Source organism: Cebus imitator, unplaced genomic scaffold (genome assembly GCF_001604975.1).
Source record: "Cebus imitator isolate Cc_AM_T3 unplaced genomic scaffold, Cebus_imitator-1.0 Scaffold81, whole genome shotgun sequence".
In the NCBI taxonomy this organism is placed as follows: Eukaryota; Metazoa; Chordata; class Mammalia; order Primates; family Cebidae; genus Cebus; species Cebus imitator.
This window is the reverse complement of record NW_016107396.1, coordinates 4,456,407-4,477,996: the sequence shown is the minus strand read 5'-3', so window position 1 is coordinate 4,477,996 and position 21,590 is coordinate 4,456,407. Positions and strand designations below refer to the sequence as shown.

Here is a 21,590-nt window from a genome sequence, read left to right as displayed (position 1 = left end):
GAAATTAATACAAAGAAGTCTGACTTGAGTGTTTTTATAAATTTTTGTTTTTGAGATTAGAATCACAGTTCTGTAAAAATAATAAGCATGCTACACAGGTGGCAAGCCCAAACTGGGGTTCTAGTTCAATGTATTTAATGTGCAGTCTGAAATGAACTCTGGTGGCCATTTAATTTAAAATCTTAGAATTACAAAAATATGTACATATGCAAATTAGTCTTCGGTAGAATCTAATGCTTAGGTTTTAAATGCTATTTGTCAGTCTTATGACTATCCATAGTATCCAGCCTCACTACTTTACCACTTTTATTTCAGATGTTACCGGAAGCCCACAGGCTGGAAGAAAGATGTGGCTTTCTAATTATTTAAAAAATCGTTTTGTATCTTTAGCTCTATGCTAAGATTTTCCCCACCAGACACAAAAGTAAAGGGATACTTTCAGTTTTGTCTAGTTAGACTGAAAACAAAGTCTTTGGTATAACTGCCCACCAGCTAACCAGGCAATGAGAACTAGGATCACCCTAAAAATTCCCAGGTAAACTGTGATTTTGCTGCCTGCTAGGTAGCAACTAGATACTATTCAGTAACCATGTAAGATTCAGCCATACCTTGTTCTAAAATTATATAGAATGAGAAAGTAAGATTTCCCATGAAAATATCTAGAGTATACAAACAAACAATGCCAATATGGCAATGAGAGAAAACACCATAAATATTTAATTCCCTAGTTTTTAAATTTTTTATTTTTTTAGGTCTAGCTTTCTTATACACTTGTTTTAACACACCCTTGATTTTGAATCTGACATTTTCTCCTTTTGTAAATTTCTCTATTTCTAAGTCATCACTCTCTCTCACCAGTTGTTTTTGTCTATTTCGTCTACACTCACTCTGCATTTTAAAACTATTTTCAAAACATACCTAGACATCTTACACACTATAGAGAAGACAGAGTAATTCTGCATCCCCAATTCTTAAATATCTAAGAGTGGACAAATTATTTATTTTCTATTATGCAGAAAATGCATAGGATTTACTTTGAATGATAATTTTATTTTGGTGTATTTAAATGCTGCTTACTTCGGCACTCATTGTATTAAAAACTCATTTAAAATTGGGAAAGAGTAGCTTTATTGGCTCTATACAATGTATATAAAGTGCAATCATAATTTCAGTGACCAATACATTATTAACTGATATAGAAAAACAAAGAGTTGTGGAAAGAAAGAGCTTTCTAAGGATCAACAAAGTCAATATGTTATTTGAAACTGACATTTTTTCCCACAGTTTGAATGTATGCTTTAAAGTGCCCCATTGCTGATAAAATAGTGACTTGACATAATTTTGCTCTCACCTTAGGATAGTATTCAGAAACGTATACACAACCAAAGTAAAAACATACATACACAGGATTAAAAATCAAAACTTGATTCTTTTGAGCTGCATTGAATTAATAACTCAGAGGAAATTACTTTATAACTGCATTTTTTTTCTTAATTGGCATGTACCTTAAATTTTTTCAGTTTTTATTGAGGGGAGAAATTCTCAGTGTTGTGTGTATACATACATACATATATAAATATACACATATATATTACATACATGTATATCTATATGTGTGTATACTATAAAAGCCATTCAAAGAAAATTTTCTGAAAGAATCAAACAACAAAATTGCCTAAAATATTTACCTTAATCCATTATTTCTCATGCCTAACCAATAACTGCATTGTATTTCTGAGGTATGAATACAAAAATAAAAATATAACTTTTAAAATAAAAATAATTACTTGAATTGCCATAGAATAATTGAAAGTAGAAAGACATTGTTTGGAAACCACTGATATTTACAAACTGGCCATAAGGGCTATTTTAAATATTAAATAATTTCAAGATATGACCTAGCAGGGTCAGTCACTTACAGAGGTACTGTAGTAAATCGTTATTTATAACAACATAAAAAACCATAAGGGTGGAAAAACAATGGAGAACACATTCATGAATGCATTATCTGTAAACTGTTTTGGAAACTGCTACATGTTCTTTCCTCTCAATTTTTTGAATTTCTTTTTTTAAATCTTTATTGGGTATCCCATATATTGTAATTTTATATAACATTTCTTTCTTTTTTCTTTTTTTTTTTTTGCATTTGTAGTAAAAGAAAGAATTGAAAAAGGTTGAAGGGTAAAATTTTATCAGAAACTTTGAAAGAAACAAAGGAATGCTGGGGGTGGTGGCTCGCGCCTGTAATCCCAGCACTTTGGGAAGCCAAGGTGGGCGGATTGCTTGAGCTCAGGAGTTCGAGACCAGTCTGAACAACATGGTAAAACCTTGTCTCTACTAAAAATACAAAAAAATTAGCTAGGTTGGTGGTGCATGCCTGTAGTCCCAGTTACTTGGGAGGGTGAGGCAGAAGAAAATCACTTGAACCCTGGAGGCAGAGGTTGCAGTGAGCTGAGACTGCACCACTGTACTCCAGGCTGGGCGACAAAGCAAGAGTCCCTTTCAAAAAGAAAAAAAAGAAAAAGAAACACAGTAATCGGGTGATCTTCATGCCATGAGTGGTTACACTTAAATGTTTAGATCAAGTCATCCCTCTATAATGAAACATAAAGAGATTTTATTATTATATCCAGTATACTATCCTAAGTATTCTGGAAGGTACTAAAGTGAATAAAGTATAATATTAGACCTCAAGGAGCTTCTATGTGTTTAAGATGATAAGCTAAGAAAAAAAGATAAACAATTTGTGTAAGTGCCATATAAGTAGAAATAAAATGCTATAGGAATTCAAGAGGGAGAAAAAACTTCCACCATTCAAATGGAGGAGATATTTGTGTTAGGTTTCAATGGATAGAAGCAAGATCTTTAGACCTCATTTTGCTAAATAATACAAAAAATGAAAGAATGAGATGGGTAAAAATGTAGAACACAACTGGAGAAAATCTGTAATCTCATTTGGTTGCTATACAAGTATCATACAGGAGATAATGTAGGAAAGGTTGGTTGGGAAAAGACTGTGTAAACTGGATGTCATGGTTAAGAGGTTGAACTTACCTAATAGGCTATCAGAAGTCACTGAGGGTTTCTGAGCAGGAGGTTAACATAGTAAAATAACAACATTAACAAGATTAATTTGAAGGCTGTGTCGACTGTGGAGACACTGAATGTAGAGGAAATCAAAAGAATCTGACGTGTTAGCGGAGAGGCTGGGGCTAAGCAAGGAGGGGAAAAGCAGGCACACGCAGGATAGGGGCTACTGATGTGGAAGGACAATTGAAAAACTTGGTAGTTACTTGGATTTGAGTTACGTGAATGGATATAATACAGCTAATGTGTTCGTTCCAAATGATGAAGAAAATTAAGGTGCTCTTAAATAAACAAAGAAAGTTCAAGAATAGACACATATTGGGGGGTAAAATGATCCAATACTTTCTTACTATTTATTTATTGATTTCTGTTGGCCAAAAAGTATACTAGAAACTAAGGAGGCAAAGATCAGTCTGATAGTGTCCTTGGCTGGGAAGCAAGGTATACAAGCAATGCTTGAACTGATTTCTGTGTTTTAGATAACTTGGGGAGCATTAGGGATTAAAAGAGGTCTAAGTGAAGGTATCAATACACCTTAGTCAGGAGTTGGGGTACTTCCAATCATTCCAGAGATAAGAGGAAGAAGGAGAGAGAAGGTAACAGATAAGGAGAGGGTGAGAGAAAAGAGAAAAGAATAAGAAGGAGAGGGCAAAGGAGAAACGGAGAGAAGAGGATGATCAAAGACAGAGAGGGAGAAAGAGAGAAACAGAACAGAGACAGAGACAAGAGCATGTCCTAGTGAGCGTAGCAGGGAGCAGGTGAGCTTGAAGAGAAGATGGTGTTAAACACATATCATGTTACAAATTCATTCACAAGAGAGGCCAAAGAGAATTACATAAAACCTAGTGTCTGCCCCATTTTTCAGATTAAAATAAAAAAAGAATTGTAATGAAGGCAAGCTGACTTTTCTAAAAAGACTCATGAAGTCAAAAGCAGAGGTCAGTACCAGAAAGAAATCAGACCTCTTCACAAAAAAATATTAAGTGTTTGAGGTGATGGATATGTTAAATAGCTTGGCTTCAGTATTCATAAATGATATCACACTTTGGGTATCATACACTTACACATTTATAAATTGTCAACTTATAACTTTAAAATAGAAATATCATGATGTCACTTTCTCAGGTCATTCTACTTTTATTTTTTTGAAATTTGCGTTCAATGTACTCAAGCTTGTACAACATGCCTTATTTTGTTGTTGTTGTTGTTCTGCTCTGTTTTGCTTCAGTCTTTTAGCAGCCTGAAGCCATGGTGCTTAGTTTCTATTTCTAGTGAGTAGTGGAAAAGAGGGATGAGGAAGGGGTTTATTGGCCCAACCAGAATCACAAACTAGGAATCCATGACATTTCTGTTTTGTTTCCCTTGGACACCCCATCAATCAGGGAGTTCAGACTGGGTAAAAGCATGACATTGGACAGAGGAGAGGGATTAGGAAGGCTGGAGGTCTTGTGTGTTTTGATATACTTGAAGAACAAAGTGGGCCGGGGGTGGGAGTGCAGACAAAACACTAAGAAGCTGGTAGAAGGAATGGAACTAGAAGTAAAATCTAGTCCTCTTCCCATTCTACTCTTTAGCTGATGAAGCTTGACCTATTTTATTATGCACTCTTATCTACAAACAAAAGGCATAAAGCTCTCTTCCATTATTTCATTTCCAGTAAGTCCAAGGAAAACAGTTAACTATTAAATTAAAAATACATACGGGCAGTAGGAACTGTCAACATTACCTGGTTTTCTTTATCTTCCCTGTCAAATGCCGACCAGCAAGGTTTACTAACTTTTCCTACTTCTTTTTTGCTTTGATTGTCCACCTAATTCTTAATTGTTACAGTGAGAAAGGCTACATGAAATCAAGATGAAATATAAATAAATGGAAGAAAATTTATATATTAAATCTTTGACCAGTATTACATAATTAGCAGGTAAATAAAGAAGTAACATATCACTGCCCTCACTTAAATTCTAAATAGATCAATTAGGTATTTATGCCTGTAATAATTTGTGTGTTAAATGTTTAACCCAACTTGATAGGATAAAATGACGAACTACTTAATAATTCTCTCAAGGTTAATAAAAGTAAAGGCAACATGAACAAACAAGCAACATAAACAAATAGAACCTGTCGACTTTGAGTCCTCTCAAGAGCAAGATGATTTAATATGTAGTTCTAGATAACAGATAAAAGGGAATTTAATTTTGTTTTTGGTACCTGCTAAACAACTCAGGACATGACAGGTCAATATCCCTGTTTATTGCAGTGATAATCCCTAGTTATTCTGAAAGAGTTGTGAAAACAAAAGCTTTCACATCTATAAGAGAATGGAAGGCAGGGATTATATTTCCCTAGGATCAGTTCTTAATGATAAAACTTATTATGCAGCTGTCATTCAGAGAAAAATAGAAGATGTCCCAAAGCTCATGCCAAGGAAAAAAAAAAGAAAGATCTTGTCAAAGACGTACACAAACTAGGAACACTGAAGCATGACAGGAGCTGCGTGCTCCTGGCTGCCTTTTTATCAGAAGTCTTAGCAGCTGACTGCAACATACAACTTTCATTCCATTTATCATAACAAATACAAGAAAAGTGAATTTTCTGACTGCCAGAAAAAATATTCATTAGTGTAAATAAAAAAGAATTGAGATGAAATTTCTGAGCAAAGGTGAAATTAAAAAGAATAAAAATAAAAGCAAAGAAAACAGTCCTGCACCTTGGGGAAGGAAAAACTTAAGGTCTTTGAAAGACATTGTCTTTTACTCTTATTTTTAGGTGCTTTGTAATTTTTATTCTTTTCCTCATGGGTAAGGGTTGTGGATAATCAAGGTTTTACATTTCACATCTTTTCAATGTTACAGCATCATTAGTCTTGCCAAAAAGATTTCATCTCTGCTCCCCTGGGTCAAATTGAGTTAATGATAAGTCAGTGAGATGACTTGATTAGTACTGTAACATGAGGGAGCCTCAGGTCCAGGAATAATCACAAGCCAACTGTCAGCTCTTTAGGCTTTCTGGCTGTGTTGCTGAAATGACATGCTTGGACTCGAGGGATATAAAGCAGCAGAGGGTGGATGGCTCACTCAGCTCTCCCACAGAATCACAGTAACATTTACCCAGTGCCATCAGAATCACACTAAGCACATCATCAATTTAAAACAAAACAAGTCATCGCCACTGCTCTCAAGAGTCTTACTGAAGTTTATCAGATAATTCTAATAAAATTAACACTTGGATCCTCACTGCATTAATGCCAAGCAAACTGTTTATTTTAAAGGACAGTACTACCAAAATGACATGAAAAAAAGGCAAAGATAATTCTTTTACCAATAGATAGATAAATCCCACTAAATGTCTTTTCATGAGACCTGATTCCCAAAATGTGGGTGGCTGAAAATTAGGGGACCCTTTAATATTTTTCACTTACATTTATTGGCAATGTTATTGGACTGTTGAAAAATATGTAACTACAATCAATGAATCCACTTTGATTCATCTCTGATATTGCACATCACATTCATGTGTTATTTAAAAAAAAACTTAAAAAATAAAAGCTTTTTCTATAGGTAACTGTCTATACTTAGAGGAAATATAAAATAAAAAGTACATTTTCTTAATTTATAGAATAAAATAAGAAAATAATAATCTACTTCTGTAGGATCAAGGTTATTTTTCATAAATTTTTTTTAGCAACAGTACAAATCATAAACATGAAAAGGTAGAGTGACTTCTGTACAACCCTAAAAAAATGCAATATGGAAAACACTGCTTCATAATATGTGGTGTAGAAAGTAAGGTGACTTCAGAGGAGCTGTACATAGCAATGACAAAATTCTAAGGGGGATTTTCAATGCCTTCCTCATCTCTAAAAGAAGGTGAATTACCTACCTCTTAGGTTATTCTGAAACTGAGGTAAATATTTTGCATGCCAAGTACAGTGGTTGATCCATAGTGTATGGTTGGAGTTTTTTATTTTCTGAACCATAAAGTAGGTAGTCTCAATACATTTCAAGCTTAAGGGCTAATGAAAATGAAACCTAAAAACTCACTTCTCTGTGGTAGTTGAAATAACTCCAATTACTTATTTCTTCTTATAGGCACACTGTTGGCCATGTGACTTTGCAATTGCTCACACCAAATGGGGTCTTCTTCCCCACGCTTTGATTTTGGCCTTGCTGTGTGACTTGCTTTAGTCAGCAGAATAAGGCAAAAGTGTGGGTGTACTACTTGTCCACCTACATCTCAAAAAGTCCTGTGCTCTCCTGCTTGCTCATATCTCTTCTAGAATATGAAATACATGGGGAACAGAGCCGAGTTACCCCAGTCATACCAGCAGAAGCCAATCTATATCAGCCAACAACCAGTCCACCAGTGGATGTGTAAGCCAGCCAAGGACATCAGAGACTACTAGCCAACCATCCCATAAGTATAATCAACACATACTTGCTCTGTGCCACTGATGAGAGTTTGTGGCTAGTTGTTACTCAGCATTTTGATACAGGCATTATTTCTAAAACCTTCATTTGGTAAAATACCTTAATATTTATGTGAAGATTCTATCAGTGATATCTACAATGGAACAGTACAGTAATTTAAGAATTGCATTGATCTACTAATTTGTTGAGCTGAACTTAAACAGTATTCTGTTTTTAAAAACAGAAAACACTTACTAAGTGCTTAAATGTCCCAGACACCATGGTAGTATGGTGTATGCCTTAAAACATGACTTTTAATGGATATATTCTTGTCTTCATTTCCTGTATGCTCTTTGAGGAGGAGTTAATTTCTTTACCATCGTCTCACAGAGAATAATAAACTAAATATTGGAATAATAATAATTCTATAAGTAATAAGAAATAGCAATACTTTATTACAGACTACAGTAGGTTACCAGTAACTTACTCCTCCAGCACTGCAACATAACATTTATTAAAATATTTTAATTTTTTATGGCAATATGACTTTGTAGATATACAAGAGAATTTGTAATATAGTTGGAATTTCTTTGCTCTTGAATAGGACTGACAGAAAATAATACATTTATTATCTATTATTTTTTATCCAAATCCCTCTAATACTGCTTAGGTACAGAAATAGTACATGTTTTTCTCAACTACATAACTGTCTTGCAAATATTTTATATCTTGCCTTAAACTGGTCAGTCAGTTCAGTCTATGAAGATCATCGTGAAGTATACTAGTTGATAAAATGCTAAAAGAGGGCCCAGTTTTAAGTGAGACTATCTCATGACATGGAGCTCCCCTCCCTGCTCCCAAATAAACCATTAAAATTACATTATAATAATATCCCAAGTATGTACTTCTCATTTGGTTCCTTAGAAAGATTTGATTTCAATACATCAGCTTAGGTCCCTCTTTCCTTCTAGAAACTTATTAAAGAGACTAATTTGCTTTTGATCACACATCTGGAAGATAAAGAGAGCAATTCTAAATTATAATGAAAATAGGACATAGTATTAAAAAGTGAGCATGACTATTGATACACACTTTAACACCTCATTTGATTTTATAAAATGTAAGTGTCTGGTAACATGCTTGCTTCAGGGAATAGAAAGACAGACAAGGTCTGCAGGGTTGATGATTATCTGTCCATTTCCTTTTCTGAAGTCACTGTTTATTCCATGCCTTCATGCATGATTAACAGCTTGTGGATCCTTCACATATAATCAATGGTTGTGAAGTCTTATATTAGGTTTAGAGATTAGACAGCCTTGATTATAAATTTTATTGATTTGTACAGCTTAGCTGCAGAAATCCCTCTACATTTTTCAGAGATTAAATTAAAAGGAGATATATGGCCTGCACATACTAGAAATGCTAGTGTGATTATAAGGTGTGACCTCTTTATACTCATTCCTCTAGATGAATAAAAGCTATCTAGTGCACTAAAACATGAATCAGCATGTCAGCAAGCATCAAGCTGAGATAGTAAACACAGTGAAAATGTGACAAAAAGAATTACAAAACTGCAAATAAACCTGCCTTAGACTATAATTAATGCAGGCGACTTGTAAGGATTAATTGCTTCAGCTCATTTGTAAATTAGGAAATGGACAGAGATAAGAATAATGAACTTCTTAACTTCTACCTGGAAAATCTGAGTACATATTAAAATTGAAGATTCATGATCTTTTTTGAGATAATGTAATGAAGACAAATTTTTTTAATTACTAGAAAAAATACGGTCATTTGAAAGTTAGCAAATAACTTAGGGACTATTAAAATCATAACAAACTTGGCCTTCTGAATATTCTCATTTTAAAAGCTTTTATGGTACTGCTATATATTTTATGTCCAGTAATTTTAAGGTCTGATGTTGTCTAGAAAAATATTAATAAACATCCATACACTGAAATATTAGAGGAGGCTAATATTTTCCAAAGTCAAAATCTCATCTTTCTCTTTTTACTCTTGTAATTTTTTGAACATTAGTTGACCTTTGTTCCTTATGAAATCTCTTTCATTATTCTAACTGATTATATCTCAGATCTGAATAACTCTTATATAGGAAGACATATAAAGTGTAAATAAATAAAATGAAATTCATCTTGATATATATCCTAAATAATTCATTTCTTTTGAAAGGGTATTCAAAAATAAGTGTTAGGGCATGGACTGCCTCAAGCCAGTCTATAGTGTTAGTCAAATGTTCCAGTATCTTTTATATTGGACTTAAAATAAAATCCCCTTAAATTGTATAAATAAAAAAGTAATTTATGTATCAAATACTTTATGCAAGGTATTTAATGAAGATATTTTCTATTAAAATCTACTAATGTCTTCAAAGGGTTCTGTTCCACAGGAAATCAGAAAATGTTAACAACACACAGAAATGACAATCTAGGAGACTGCTTTCCTTTGTCTCCACAAATATATCTAGGTAGGGCTACATTTTGAAGTATTATGTATAAGGTCGTAATCTGTATAACTACTCACAGAAAAAACAAAGAAGCAAGTATATAAAAGTGTAAAAGGACCGGGGGATTATTTCATGTTTATTCTGTGAATATACTACTTCAGTAGTCACATTTTTTTTCTATATACAAATCTATATTACCAGTTACAACCTATCTCTTGAATTCTGGCTCTGAATTTCAAACTGCCTGTGGATTTCCATCTGGTGGCTAACGTGCTGTTTAAAACAAGATTCATCATCATCTTTCTTTCACAAGCACCTCATTCTAACCTACCTGCTTCCATTAAGGGTGTTAGTTCCCAGGTTACAGACATCATTGGCTCCTCTGTTTTCCACATAGTTCCTCATCTGTTACCAAATCTACTTAATCCATCATTTAATAAGATACCTAGCATTTCTATGTCCTTTTCTTTAATTCAGGTCCCAATCTTTTTTCACCTGAACTATTAGGAATTCTCGCTACCACCAATATTTGTAGTGTATTTTTACCTAGACCTTTTAAAGCACAGTTCTAATTACATAACATGTTCATCCAAGTAATTGTTAGAGATTTTCTAGGATGAACAAAATTCAGTAAAATTCCCTTGCCCTAGAACCCAAAGATCTTCTAATGCACAGTGCCACTTCATCTCAATCATTCTCCCAATGCCCTGCACTCCTGCCAATGTATTCATCTGCTACCATAACTAATGTAGCACTGTTCAACATATGTACTATTATCTGTTTCATTCCATCTATTCAGAATACATTCCCCACTACTCATCTCCCTATTGAAACACTTCAGTCTCCAGTTAGAATACACTATTTTTTCAGTGAAAGTTTCGTCAGGAAATCTGACAAAATGACAAATAATCTTCAGTTCTCATGTTTTTATCTGTACCTCCATTAAAGAATTTAATACATTACGTCTTCCATTCATTTGGGTGTTTGGGTCTCCCATATTAACATGTAAACAAGGTCAGAACTATGACCTATCTAGAGATAAATGGTTTAGGGAAATGAGTCTTGAAGAAATAGAGCTCAATAAATGTTAAAATAGTCAGCTAATATGTTTGCAATATATAGCCGATTTTAAAAATATAGAAAAACTCCAACATTAGTTGCCTGGTAGCCATTTAAATGTCAAGAGCAATTATCTTTATCAAATAATTAGCAAGAAATTACAAATTTGCTTAGGATTTATAAATGTATGACATGTCTCCTTTTCTTATGCAATTCACCATGCAATAAAAGTGAAGGCCCACAGGAAGGTAAATTGTATTTTAATGTAATAGGTGAAAGTACTATTAGAAGAAATAGGTAAATAAAATTTTAAATATCTTAAGACAGGAAAAATAGAGTGTTTCCCCACAGGAGTTACAAATGAGTTTTTTCCAAAACATGACTACATGCTTTCATTGTAAAGTGAGGGGGTATTAAACACCTTCTGAAATAACAGCGTTGCAGAAAATCCTCCCTGCCATTTTAGACAGGAAAGGATTTCTATTCAAATTGCCAGTATTTTTCTACGACTATAATCATTCATCCCAGGTTGAAGAAAGTGTGCATGGGGAAGGAAAATACATTTGAATGTTAATCTCCAGCTAAACCTCTTCCTGAACTCCAGACTCATATATCCAATTACCTACCAAATATTTCAACTTATTTGTCTAAGGAGTATCTCAAACAAAATCTCCAAATTCGAGCTAATATGATTCCATAGCATGTTCCCTGACAAGGCTTTCCTATCTCAGTAAAATCAGTTCATTATTCCAGATGTTCAAAAACCTGAGAATCATCCACAGGCCTTCCTTTATCCTGATATAGACAGGAGGCAGGGAAATACTGGGTAGAAGAGGGCAGTTTCCCATTGAAGGCCCCACCCTCAGGCCTGGAAACACATGGCCCTAAATGGAAACAGGTAATACTGTTTTTGCATCCAAATATTGCCTTTTGGCCTGCCATACCCCCCTATCCTGTTCCCATATAAACTCCAGGCTCCATGGGCAGATGAGCAGACAAGCAGAAATGCAGAGGAACAGAAGAGTGGAGCAGCAGAGAAGGAGAGAAGACAAGGAGCATCTGAACATTGAGGAGTCTGGCTGGGGAAAGTTAGTGAGGAGATTAGCCATGGGACAGTCAAACTTCAGGGGAAGATCATCTTCCCACTCCATCCCCTTTCCAGCTCTCCAAACATTTCACTGAGAGCCACAACCACTTAATAAAACACGCTCATACACCATCCTTTAATCCGTGTGACCTGATTCTTCCTGGACACCAGAGAAAGACCTGGGTACTAAGAAGGCACTGAGCTAGTTAACACTTAAGCTGTCTGCAGATGGCAGAGCTAAAGGAGCACTGTTAACACACCCACTGGGGAATCACGAGTCACAAGTATCCACCCCAGATGCTACTGTGGGGCTGGAGCCCAAAAGTTTTTGCCCTGTTCCTGCACTTGCCTATCTGCTGTTCCCCCACCTGTAAGGGGTTTCAGCTGAAAAGCTGAGCCACACCCCCGTCACATATCCTGAAACAGGGGTCAGGGAACTCTCCCTATTCAATCTGACACATCGCATCCATTTCATCAGTCAATTCTTTATCTTCCTGCTACATGTTTAGATTAGAATCTATCCACTCGATCATGACTTCCACCAATGATATTTATTTCATTTTAGCCATTATTATCTGAGGCTGCAATCAGTGAAACTCTCTAAACCATATCACAAATGAGCCCTGCTTCCTCTTTGACCCCTCTTCTCCCGCAGATTGTTACAGGGATCCTGAAAAAGGCCCCAGTGACTTCCTACCTGAGTAACAGTGAGAAAGGAAGGCTAGGTCCTGCACATTGCGTCTCCTCACCTTATCTCACCTTCACTGACCTCATCACCTACTACTCAGCCTTGCTCGCTCCACTCAAACATGCCAGCTGTACTTCTTGCCCCATGCAGGGCCTTTGCACTTGCTTTTCTCTCTGCCTAGAATGTTATTCTGCTAGATATTCATGTGTCTCCTTTCCTCAGCTTCTATAGGGCTTTATTCAAATGCCACCTTCTTAATGAAGCTTTCCTTGATGTCTATTTACTTCTTCATTTTTCTCCCAAGCACTTATCGCCCTCTAATATCATTTATATTTTACTTAACTTTACTATATTCTGTCTTTCCATACTAAAATACTTGGTACATAATCATTGCTCAATATATGTTTGGGCTGATAAATATAAATAACTGACGGAATAAGTAGAATGGATCATTGTGTATTTTTCAGTCAGTAAGTTCGTGACGTACACATTTTTAATGATTGAAGGTTACTTACTCTTTGATAACAGAAAAGCCATCAATAAAAGTTTATGTCTGAATGTCATTATAAAATGAAATTTAAACAACTAACCAGAGCAATGCTCTAGAAAAAGCTTTAACATGTTTTAATGTTAAAGAAGCAAGGTAAAAATTTTAACTAGAATAACAAAGATGTCAAATTACTGGATGAAATCAACTGAGAGGAGAGGAAAAGGTCATTGTAAAACTTTTGAATTTTCCAAAGGTGTAATATCTTGGACAGAAAAAAGTGTACACATAAGATGAAAATTTGAAGAGCTTTAAACCTTTTATCTATCATGAACATCAGACTAGTTTAATGATATTCATTTTTAACTTTTATTGTTTCTTGATCTTTCAAAGATTTTTGTTTCCTCAACTAGAGAGCAAGTTTCTTTAGGGCAAGAAACATATTTAATACGTCACTTATTTCTTATTCAGCTAAGTGTAGAGTAAGAAAGTGATGAATATATTATCTTTAAACAATTTTACCCTAAAGGAGGTGTTATGAAATCTAAGGGCTTTGAACATAAAATATCAAATAAACCTCATGAAGACAGAGAAAGAAAATTCTTTAAGTCCATGGTGTTATTTTCATAGCAGAGGAAGAACAGATCAGTGGTGTCTTAGATTACTTGATGTTTCTGTTTAAAAATTAGATGCCCTGCATAAATTAAGTTTAATTCATAAGCAACTGATTTTGTTTCAGGTTACAACGTAGAACAGATGCTGCCATTAAATGCACATTAAACATCTTTTTCACTCACATGGAGATCTAAAGAGTTAGTTCTTTAGAGCCTGAATCATTACCATTTACCTTGAATTTAATGTCAATTATGTTCTACGATTCTGGAGATCAGGTCCCATTGAACATTACTTTTAATTTTACCAGCCTGAACAAGTTTCACAAGAGTATTTCCTGGTTTCCATGTGTTTTCCTCTATTGCTGAATAGGTCATACATGTATATAAAATTCCTTAGTGAATATGCTATGGAATCAGACTACAGATTACTTAGGGCAAGTTACTTAACATCCACAGGCATCCTTCCGACATCTATGAAATGAGGAAAACAAACATCAATACAAACAAAACTAGTATCTACCTTATAGAGTTGAATTAAGGATAAAATAAGATGCTACATGCAGAGTACTTAGAAAATTACCTGGCAAACTTTATGAATAAAATGTGGTTATTAACTTTATTGTAGTTGTATATTAGTGGTCTACTAGCATTATCATTTATAAGAATAAAACCCTTGAGAGTTTTGGAAAGAATTGTTCAGTGGTTTTTTTTTTTTTTTTTTTTTTTTTTTCTTTTTCTTTCCCTAAACCGAATTAAGTGTCTGGCTGTTTATCAATCTTCTACACATTCTGTAGAAAGTAAAAGCATTGAGTTTTAATTTTCAAAATGTCAAGCTAAATAATTTTGGGAAAAAAGCGTGATTTCTGGATTATTTTGCCCATTTTCAGGTGCTTGAAAAAGTGTGTGTATGGTGCTAGGAAAAACATCTAACTAACCTGGAAAAAAAAATACTAAAATCTAATAGAAATCTGACATATGGAAAACTACACAAAAGAATAGACAACGCTGATGAACTCAAAGCTTTTTCTCTAAACCAAATCTCGTGGGCCCGCCCACTCATTTTCATACATGAATGCAAACTGTCTTCTTCTCTGCAAGTAAAACTCTCAATATATCATTAAACATTAGTGCTGAAGATTTCAATAATTCTTTTGAATGTAAAACTATAGGGAGAATTGTTTAAAAAGTTTAAAAAGTTTTGTTGTTTATTTATCTTCAATGTAAATGAGAGCTCAAGAACATTTCTAGCACCCAAATGTCATGATCAACCTTCAGTTGATTATAATATACCAATATACTTTAATTATTTCTTAGCATATTTTAGTTTTTTTTTGTAACGGTTTAAAAAAAAGAATTTGGTAAGTATAAATGATCTGAGGATCTAACAGAGGTACTTCACCATAAATTCTTCAAAACTAGGTTTAATTTAAATAAATATCCACATAGCTAATTTTTGGATTGTTCTGAAATTATAATGATTTGTCTTAAATACAGGACAATATACCTAGACATTTACTAATACATTCTGATAGATAACTCAAGCAATCCACATCATTATGCTTCAAAAGGATACTCATAACTCACTAGCATATAAGTTTATCTCATATAGTATTATATAATATATAAGCATATAAATTGTCTGTTTTTAGTAAAATTTTATAGCATAAATGGAGAGCCTTAAGAAAATCATGAAAATGTAGTACTTAGCAATTAGAGTATGACAGTTTCATCTCTTTTTGTTTTCTTCTTTTATATGCTTTGAGAATACATTTTTGTATACGTTTTCTAAGAAAGACTAGAATTCAATTTTCTGATTCACCAAGGAATAATGTATATCAGGAATATATATTTTAAAAACATTTTGAAACACCTCCCCTAAAGCAGAAGAATGTATTAATTCCTCTAGCCCAAAGCTGTATAATCTAAAAAGGAATAGAGAAATAAATAGTATTTATTCAAGGTCTTTAAAATTATTCATATTTGAGTAAAAATTACATAATTTTAAACAAAAGAATAATCAGTTATTGCATCAAAGTTAAAATATAGAAAACGTGTTTGTATATCAATTTGCCATAATTAAGTAACACACATACTATTTCATCAAATTTATTTTAAAAAAATGTAACAAAAATATCTGTATTAAATCATAATACTTGTCACAATTTAAGAGATGCAGATTTTCAAGCATCTCCAATAGAAAACCTAACTCTCTCACTGTAGATCTGCATCATTGGACAAGGATTCACATGGAGAGGCATAATTGAGATGGCACCTCCTGATGAGCAAGACAGAAGTCCCCTACATGGGCACATGCCAGGGACTGTGTCACAAGAGGCTTCTGTTTTCTCCTTGACATAATCATATTAGTGTCAGTACTGACTTTTTAAAAATTGCAGTAAGTTTAGTGATTCCTTCATATAAAGTAAAAATAACAAGGTAATATAATCATTTTTGTGAATAAAAAATAACTAAGACATTGTAAATAAAAATGCAAAAATGCAATAAAATAACAGAAGAAGAAAACAATTAACTTTTGATTGTGCCTACTGCAGAAAAAGAGAGTGGAGGGAACAAGGTATGTACTAGGTGCCGCGGAAAAAGCTTTATATATATATATTCTTTCATTTACTGCCCGTAAGAACTCTAAATGGCAGATTTTCCTTGCTAACTTTTAGAAAAGAGGAAACTGAGTAGCTTACTGATAGAGGATTAAATAATTTCTTGATAATATCTCTGGTGAGATACCTCACCAGAACCTGTCCTCACATGGCCAGAATTCAAATTCAGTTTTGACAGATGCAAAAACAATGTTCTTTCTAACATTGTACAGAGTTTACATTAAAAATATGGAAAATGTAAGTAACACTATAAAAAGAGTTTTCCAGTGTCTTAGTCTGCTTGGGCTTCCATATTATGGTCTGGGTGGCTTCCAAAGCAGAAATGTATTTCTCACAGTTCTGGAGGCTGGGAATCTGAGATTCTGGTGCTAACAAGGCAGGTAGGTTCTGGTAAGGAACCTCTTTGAGGTTACAGACAGTTGCCTTCTATTTTTGTCTTTACATGACAGAGAGTGAGCTAGTTCAGAGACTGAGCTAGTTCACATCTCTTCCTCTAATAAGGACATTAATCTAATCACGGGGGCTGCATCCTTATACTTCATTTAAACCTAGTTGCTTCCCCAAACCATGACCTCCAAATGCCATCTTACTGGGGTACAGGGCTTCAACATATGGATTTTGGGGGGACACAAACATTTAGCTCACAATACACAGAATAGAATTATAATTTTTAAGAACATTTTAAAAAATAAAACAACTACAATGTGTCAATGATTACATTTAATTCATACCGTTAAAACAATAACTTTTAAAACAATATTAGAGTAACAAAATGCAAACGAACAGCCTCAACAGCCTTCTAAAGGCTATGAGCCCCATGCTTGTTATACTGGCCCTTTTACACGTTTCAAAAGTTTGAAATGTAAGCTTAATTACGATTTTCAATGTAACCCACATACATTCTTAACAATTGTTACATTATTAATGGCTCACACCTGCCACAAGCATTGTTCTGATCCAGTTGTCTCATCTACCTTATTTTTAAGTTGTATTCATTATTTACATATGTTAAATGTGTTTTTTTAACTAATTACCCTTTTCTTGCTATATGACAACAATTTAAAAAGGCATCAATGTTTCAGAATTGCTTCTGTCCTCAAGCAATCCTCCCACCTTGGCCTCCCAAAGTGCTAGGATTACAGGTGTGAGCCACCATGCCCAACTTATCAACCTTATTTTTGAGTTGGCCCCTGAGAAAATTAATGATAAATATTATGCACTCAAAGAATCAAGTATTCTTTGACAAAATGTCTACATCAATGAACAATGTTAGGCATTGTCTAATGTCAAGGCGGAGGAGCCATACAACGTGGAAAAGTACTCAATCCCCGTCTTTTGGAAGTAGTGGCAGACATTTCATTTTACAGTGGAACAAGCCACTGATGCGCAGAGGATATACTCTTGATAGATGTGCAGAATGAACTAGAGGGCAAAAGGCTCCATATCTTTTGGTACCAGTCATCCCATAGAACTAGGACTAGATATGCAGGAAAGAGGCAGTGGATTCAACACCAGAGGAGCACAGATATTTACCCAGAAGGGAAAGTTGGCATTTTGAAGAAAGAATGAAATAAAACAATGTCAATACAGATATTTCATTCACTTGAGAAGAGCCAAGAGTCAAACACAGTATTATCTGACCTTGATTCAATGTTGAAGGAAATGATCAAAAACAGTGAATGTAATCATGTATTTTCAGTGTATTGAGTGAAAAAATGGCAATGAATGCAAGGCTGCCTTACCAAACTGAAGTATATTGACTATCGGGGAAACATGCTCATGTGTGTTCAAAATGAAGGTTGAGATTAACACATTGCTTGCTGACACATGTTGTATTTGACCGGAGCGTAGAAAGTTACCACAAGACAAAAGTATGCCAGATTGCAGGGTCATTTATTATGCCGGCGACCACAGAGGACTCACGTCTCTCCAACCTGTGGCGCCAAAAGGAGGGTGCTATGATTTTTTATACCCGAAAAACCACCTTGGGAGTGGGGGTGAGGGGCGGGGATGGGGATGAAAAGGTTTCAGACATTTCAAGGGCTAGGGGATTCTGTGATTCACCTCCTGGGTGGAGACAAGGGCGGGGGTCTCCGGACATTCCAAGGGCTAGGGGACTTTTGTCATTCTGTTTGTTACCTCAGTGGTTTACAGAAGTCAAGATATACATTTGTTTACACATCGTCTGGGTGGTGATAGAAGTCACAGATTTTAGCAGTTACTGATAAGAAAAGGTAGGCAGCTTTACATAGTTTTGAAGAACAAACTAGCAGTTCTATTTACAGAGGCCAAGGACAGTAGCTATTGTGAGGAGAATGGGGCAGCCACTTCAACTTATTTAAAAAACAGTTTTGCATTTTATAAAATAGTGTTGCTCAGGTTCTGGCTCTAGGCCAGCACAATATCACACACAAATGCTATTTAAGACCATTTGAATTATTTCAAGTGGTGTGCCCAAATAGTCCAATTCAGCAATATTTTCAATTTACTGAAAGTCAGGACCTAGATAACACCATGTTTGATGGTGAGGCTCCTCAGTTCAAATGACACAACTGTTGCAAGTTTAACTCTAATCTACATCAAATCAACATCATAATAGTTTTCCATGTTTTTGAGAAAGAAATTGATGTCCTATTGGTAGGCATATTTAAAAATGCATCCAACGCAATAACCAAATATAAAAAAAATTTGACTCCTGAATACAACCAAAGAGCGTTAAAAATCTATTTATCGTTATGTCTTAGTTTGATACATTTAACCCTCTAGCTTTTGAGACAGACGTGCTTGCCAAGTAAGAAACTGACAGTTTGCCAAAAGTATTTTGCAGTAAAACATCTCTTCACTATTTCTGGTTTAACTCTAGATCCAAACAGCCAGAACTGCCAGTAACTAAATACCTGCTAAAGATCATTCTTATTGATCTGGTTAGAGGGAATAAGGAACAAGAGAAAAAACCGACTAGCTGTAGAACTTAAGCTGCATCTCAGAATATTTCTCTTAAATCTGCATACAAATGACAAAAATTGCTATTATTTACAACATTTTTCTTATATGAAACAAATATCACTTTAAAATTGAAATATACTTTTATATTTATTTAAAATGTACCTTTAACTGGGTTTTCCAAGTTTCGTTAGACTCCCTGTGGCATTTGTAGATATCAAAGTCATGAAAGCACTGACCCACTAGGGTAAAAACAAAATTCCTTAGCAAATTATGTCATATCCTCAGGAATGCAGGCTCTGCTTACCTCTTTTTTGTCTTTTTTCGCCAGTGTCTACCTCCTCTTTATGTTTTTGGCATACCAAACTACCTGCAGTTTTCCATATCCACATGTATTTTTCTTACCTTGATAATTCTGTTCTTGCTGTTTTCTCGGATGTAACACATCTCCTGCCATGAGAGTTCCTCTCTCTCACCCAACCACCCCACCTGGCTAACTCTTCTTAGTTGTCTTTTAATATCACTCAGCTCAGGTGCTCTCCAGGATTCTTTATTTGATTCCATATCTTCTCCATGCTCAGCTAGAGCCATTTATAATGCTTTGTGGTATGGGTACGGATCTTGTATTTTTAGAATATCAGTTTATATGCTTGTCTCTACTACTGGAGTGAGGGCACTTCTCATTTCTTTTCTATTTTTATATTTCTAGAACCTAGCATGATATCTAATACATAACAGGTGTATCTGTGAATGACTTATGATTGAATGAATGCTCAATTTTTCCTTTGAAGATGAAAGGGAGGGTGCTGAAAAAGGTTTTACAGCTTTAATAAATTATTCTAATGTATTACTACTCTTATTATCCATGTTTGGGCACGAATAGTGAAGTAAATCTTGAGACAGAGAGCTGGTTGTGAGGGCTAGTTACAGACTTGCCCAACAAATATATTAATTTTAGAAATTGACTTTTATTTAGTATCCAAACTTGTTACTATAGCATTCTTACAGGGTATTTTATTTTAATGACACTAAGCGTTTACTTCAGCACTTAGTTTGCATCACACTGAAGAGAAACGTAGTGAAGAGTAAAGAGAATGGGAAAAATAGGTAAAAATATGTAAAAACTGCATGTACGGCTATACATATGATATAGTTTCTTTAAGTGAATATTATAACTTTCTGGTTGAAAACGCATTAAAAATTTAGGTATTGAATCATTAGTACTTTTTATGTAAATATGAGATCTCAGAATTTGATTTTAGGATGGAGAGAACATAATTTAGCAAATTACAATGAAATCTTGGCTCAGCAAAGGGAAAACACTTACGAAAACAGTGGTACACTAAAAGCATGTGACAGAGGAAACATAAATCTAAGTGTATCACAGGTTTAGAGATCTGGAAGAGCTCTTGACAGGTTATCTGGGCTGGCAATGCCCTGCCTTGGCAAGTTCATCTTCAAAACACAGCAGACAAATGCTTGTGTGTACTTACAAAATATCTCCAGGGGAAGAGGAATCATAATCCCCCTTAATAATTCACAAAGCTTTCCTAACATGGAAGCTAAATATAGTTCAGCACATAGAGTTCAGAGGCCATATTCTTTTGCTTTCACTTAGATGGTGAATTGGAATAGCCTAATTAACTGGGTAAATGCAGTTTGATTGTTACAAGCAACTCAAACTCATGTCAGTAACTGAATTCATCTTTCCTAACTCTTTTCTCAAAGGGCTCCTCCTTTTACAGTCATTTACTTACTCAAACCTGGGAGTCATCTTCCATATGCTGGTGGTTCCCCTCTCCCATACACTTTACATCAAATACAATTCCAAATCTTGTCATTTGTTACTCTGAAATCATCCTTCCTCACAATTCTCAGATCTCACTAAGAGGAATGAAAGAGCCTCCTAACTAATCTCCTCGCCTCCAGTTCTATCAGCCTTCTCTTTGTTTCTAATTACACCAGAACATACTCAGTATATTAGTTATGCAAAGATGGACACAAAATGTATCTATGGTATTGTGCCAAGTAACTACATACAGATAGAATACACATATGTACACAGACAGAAAAAAAAACTTGACAGAATTATACCAGTATTAATAGTGTTAGCTGTTTCTTTGTGCACATATGTAAT

The 21,590-nt window shown here is 34.6% G+C and overlaps 1 protein-coding gene across 1 annotated transcript in view; it reads right to left on the bottom strand.

Moving 5' to 3' along the window:
* Positions 1-21,590, bottom strand: part of PTPRK (protein tyrosine phosphatase receptor type K) — a 574,079-nt gene that overhangs the window by 132,147 nt on the left and 420,342 nt on the right. The window lies entirely within an intron of this gene.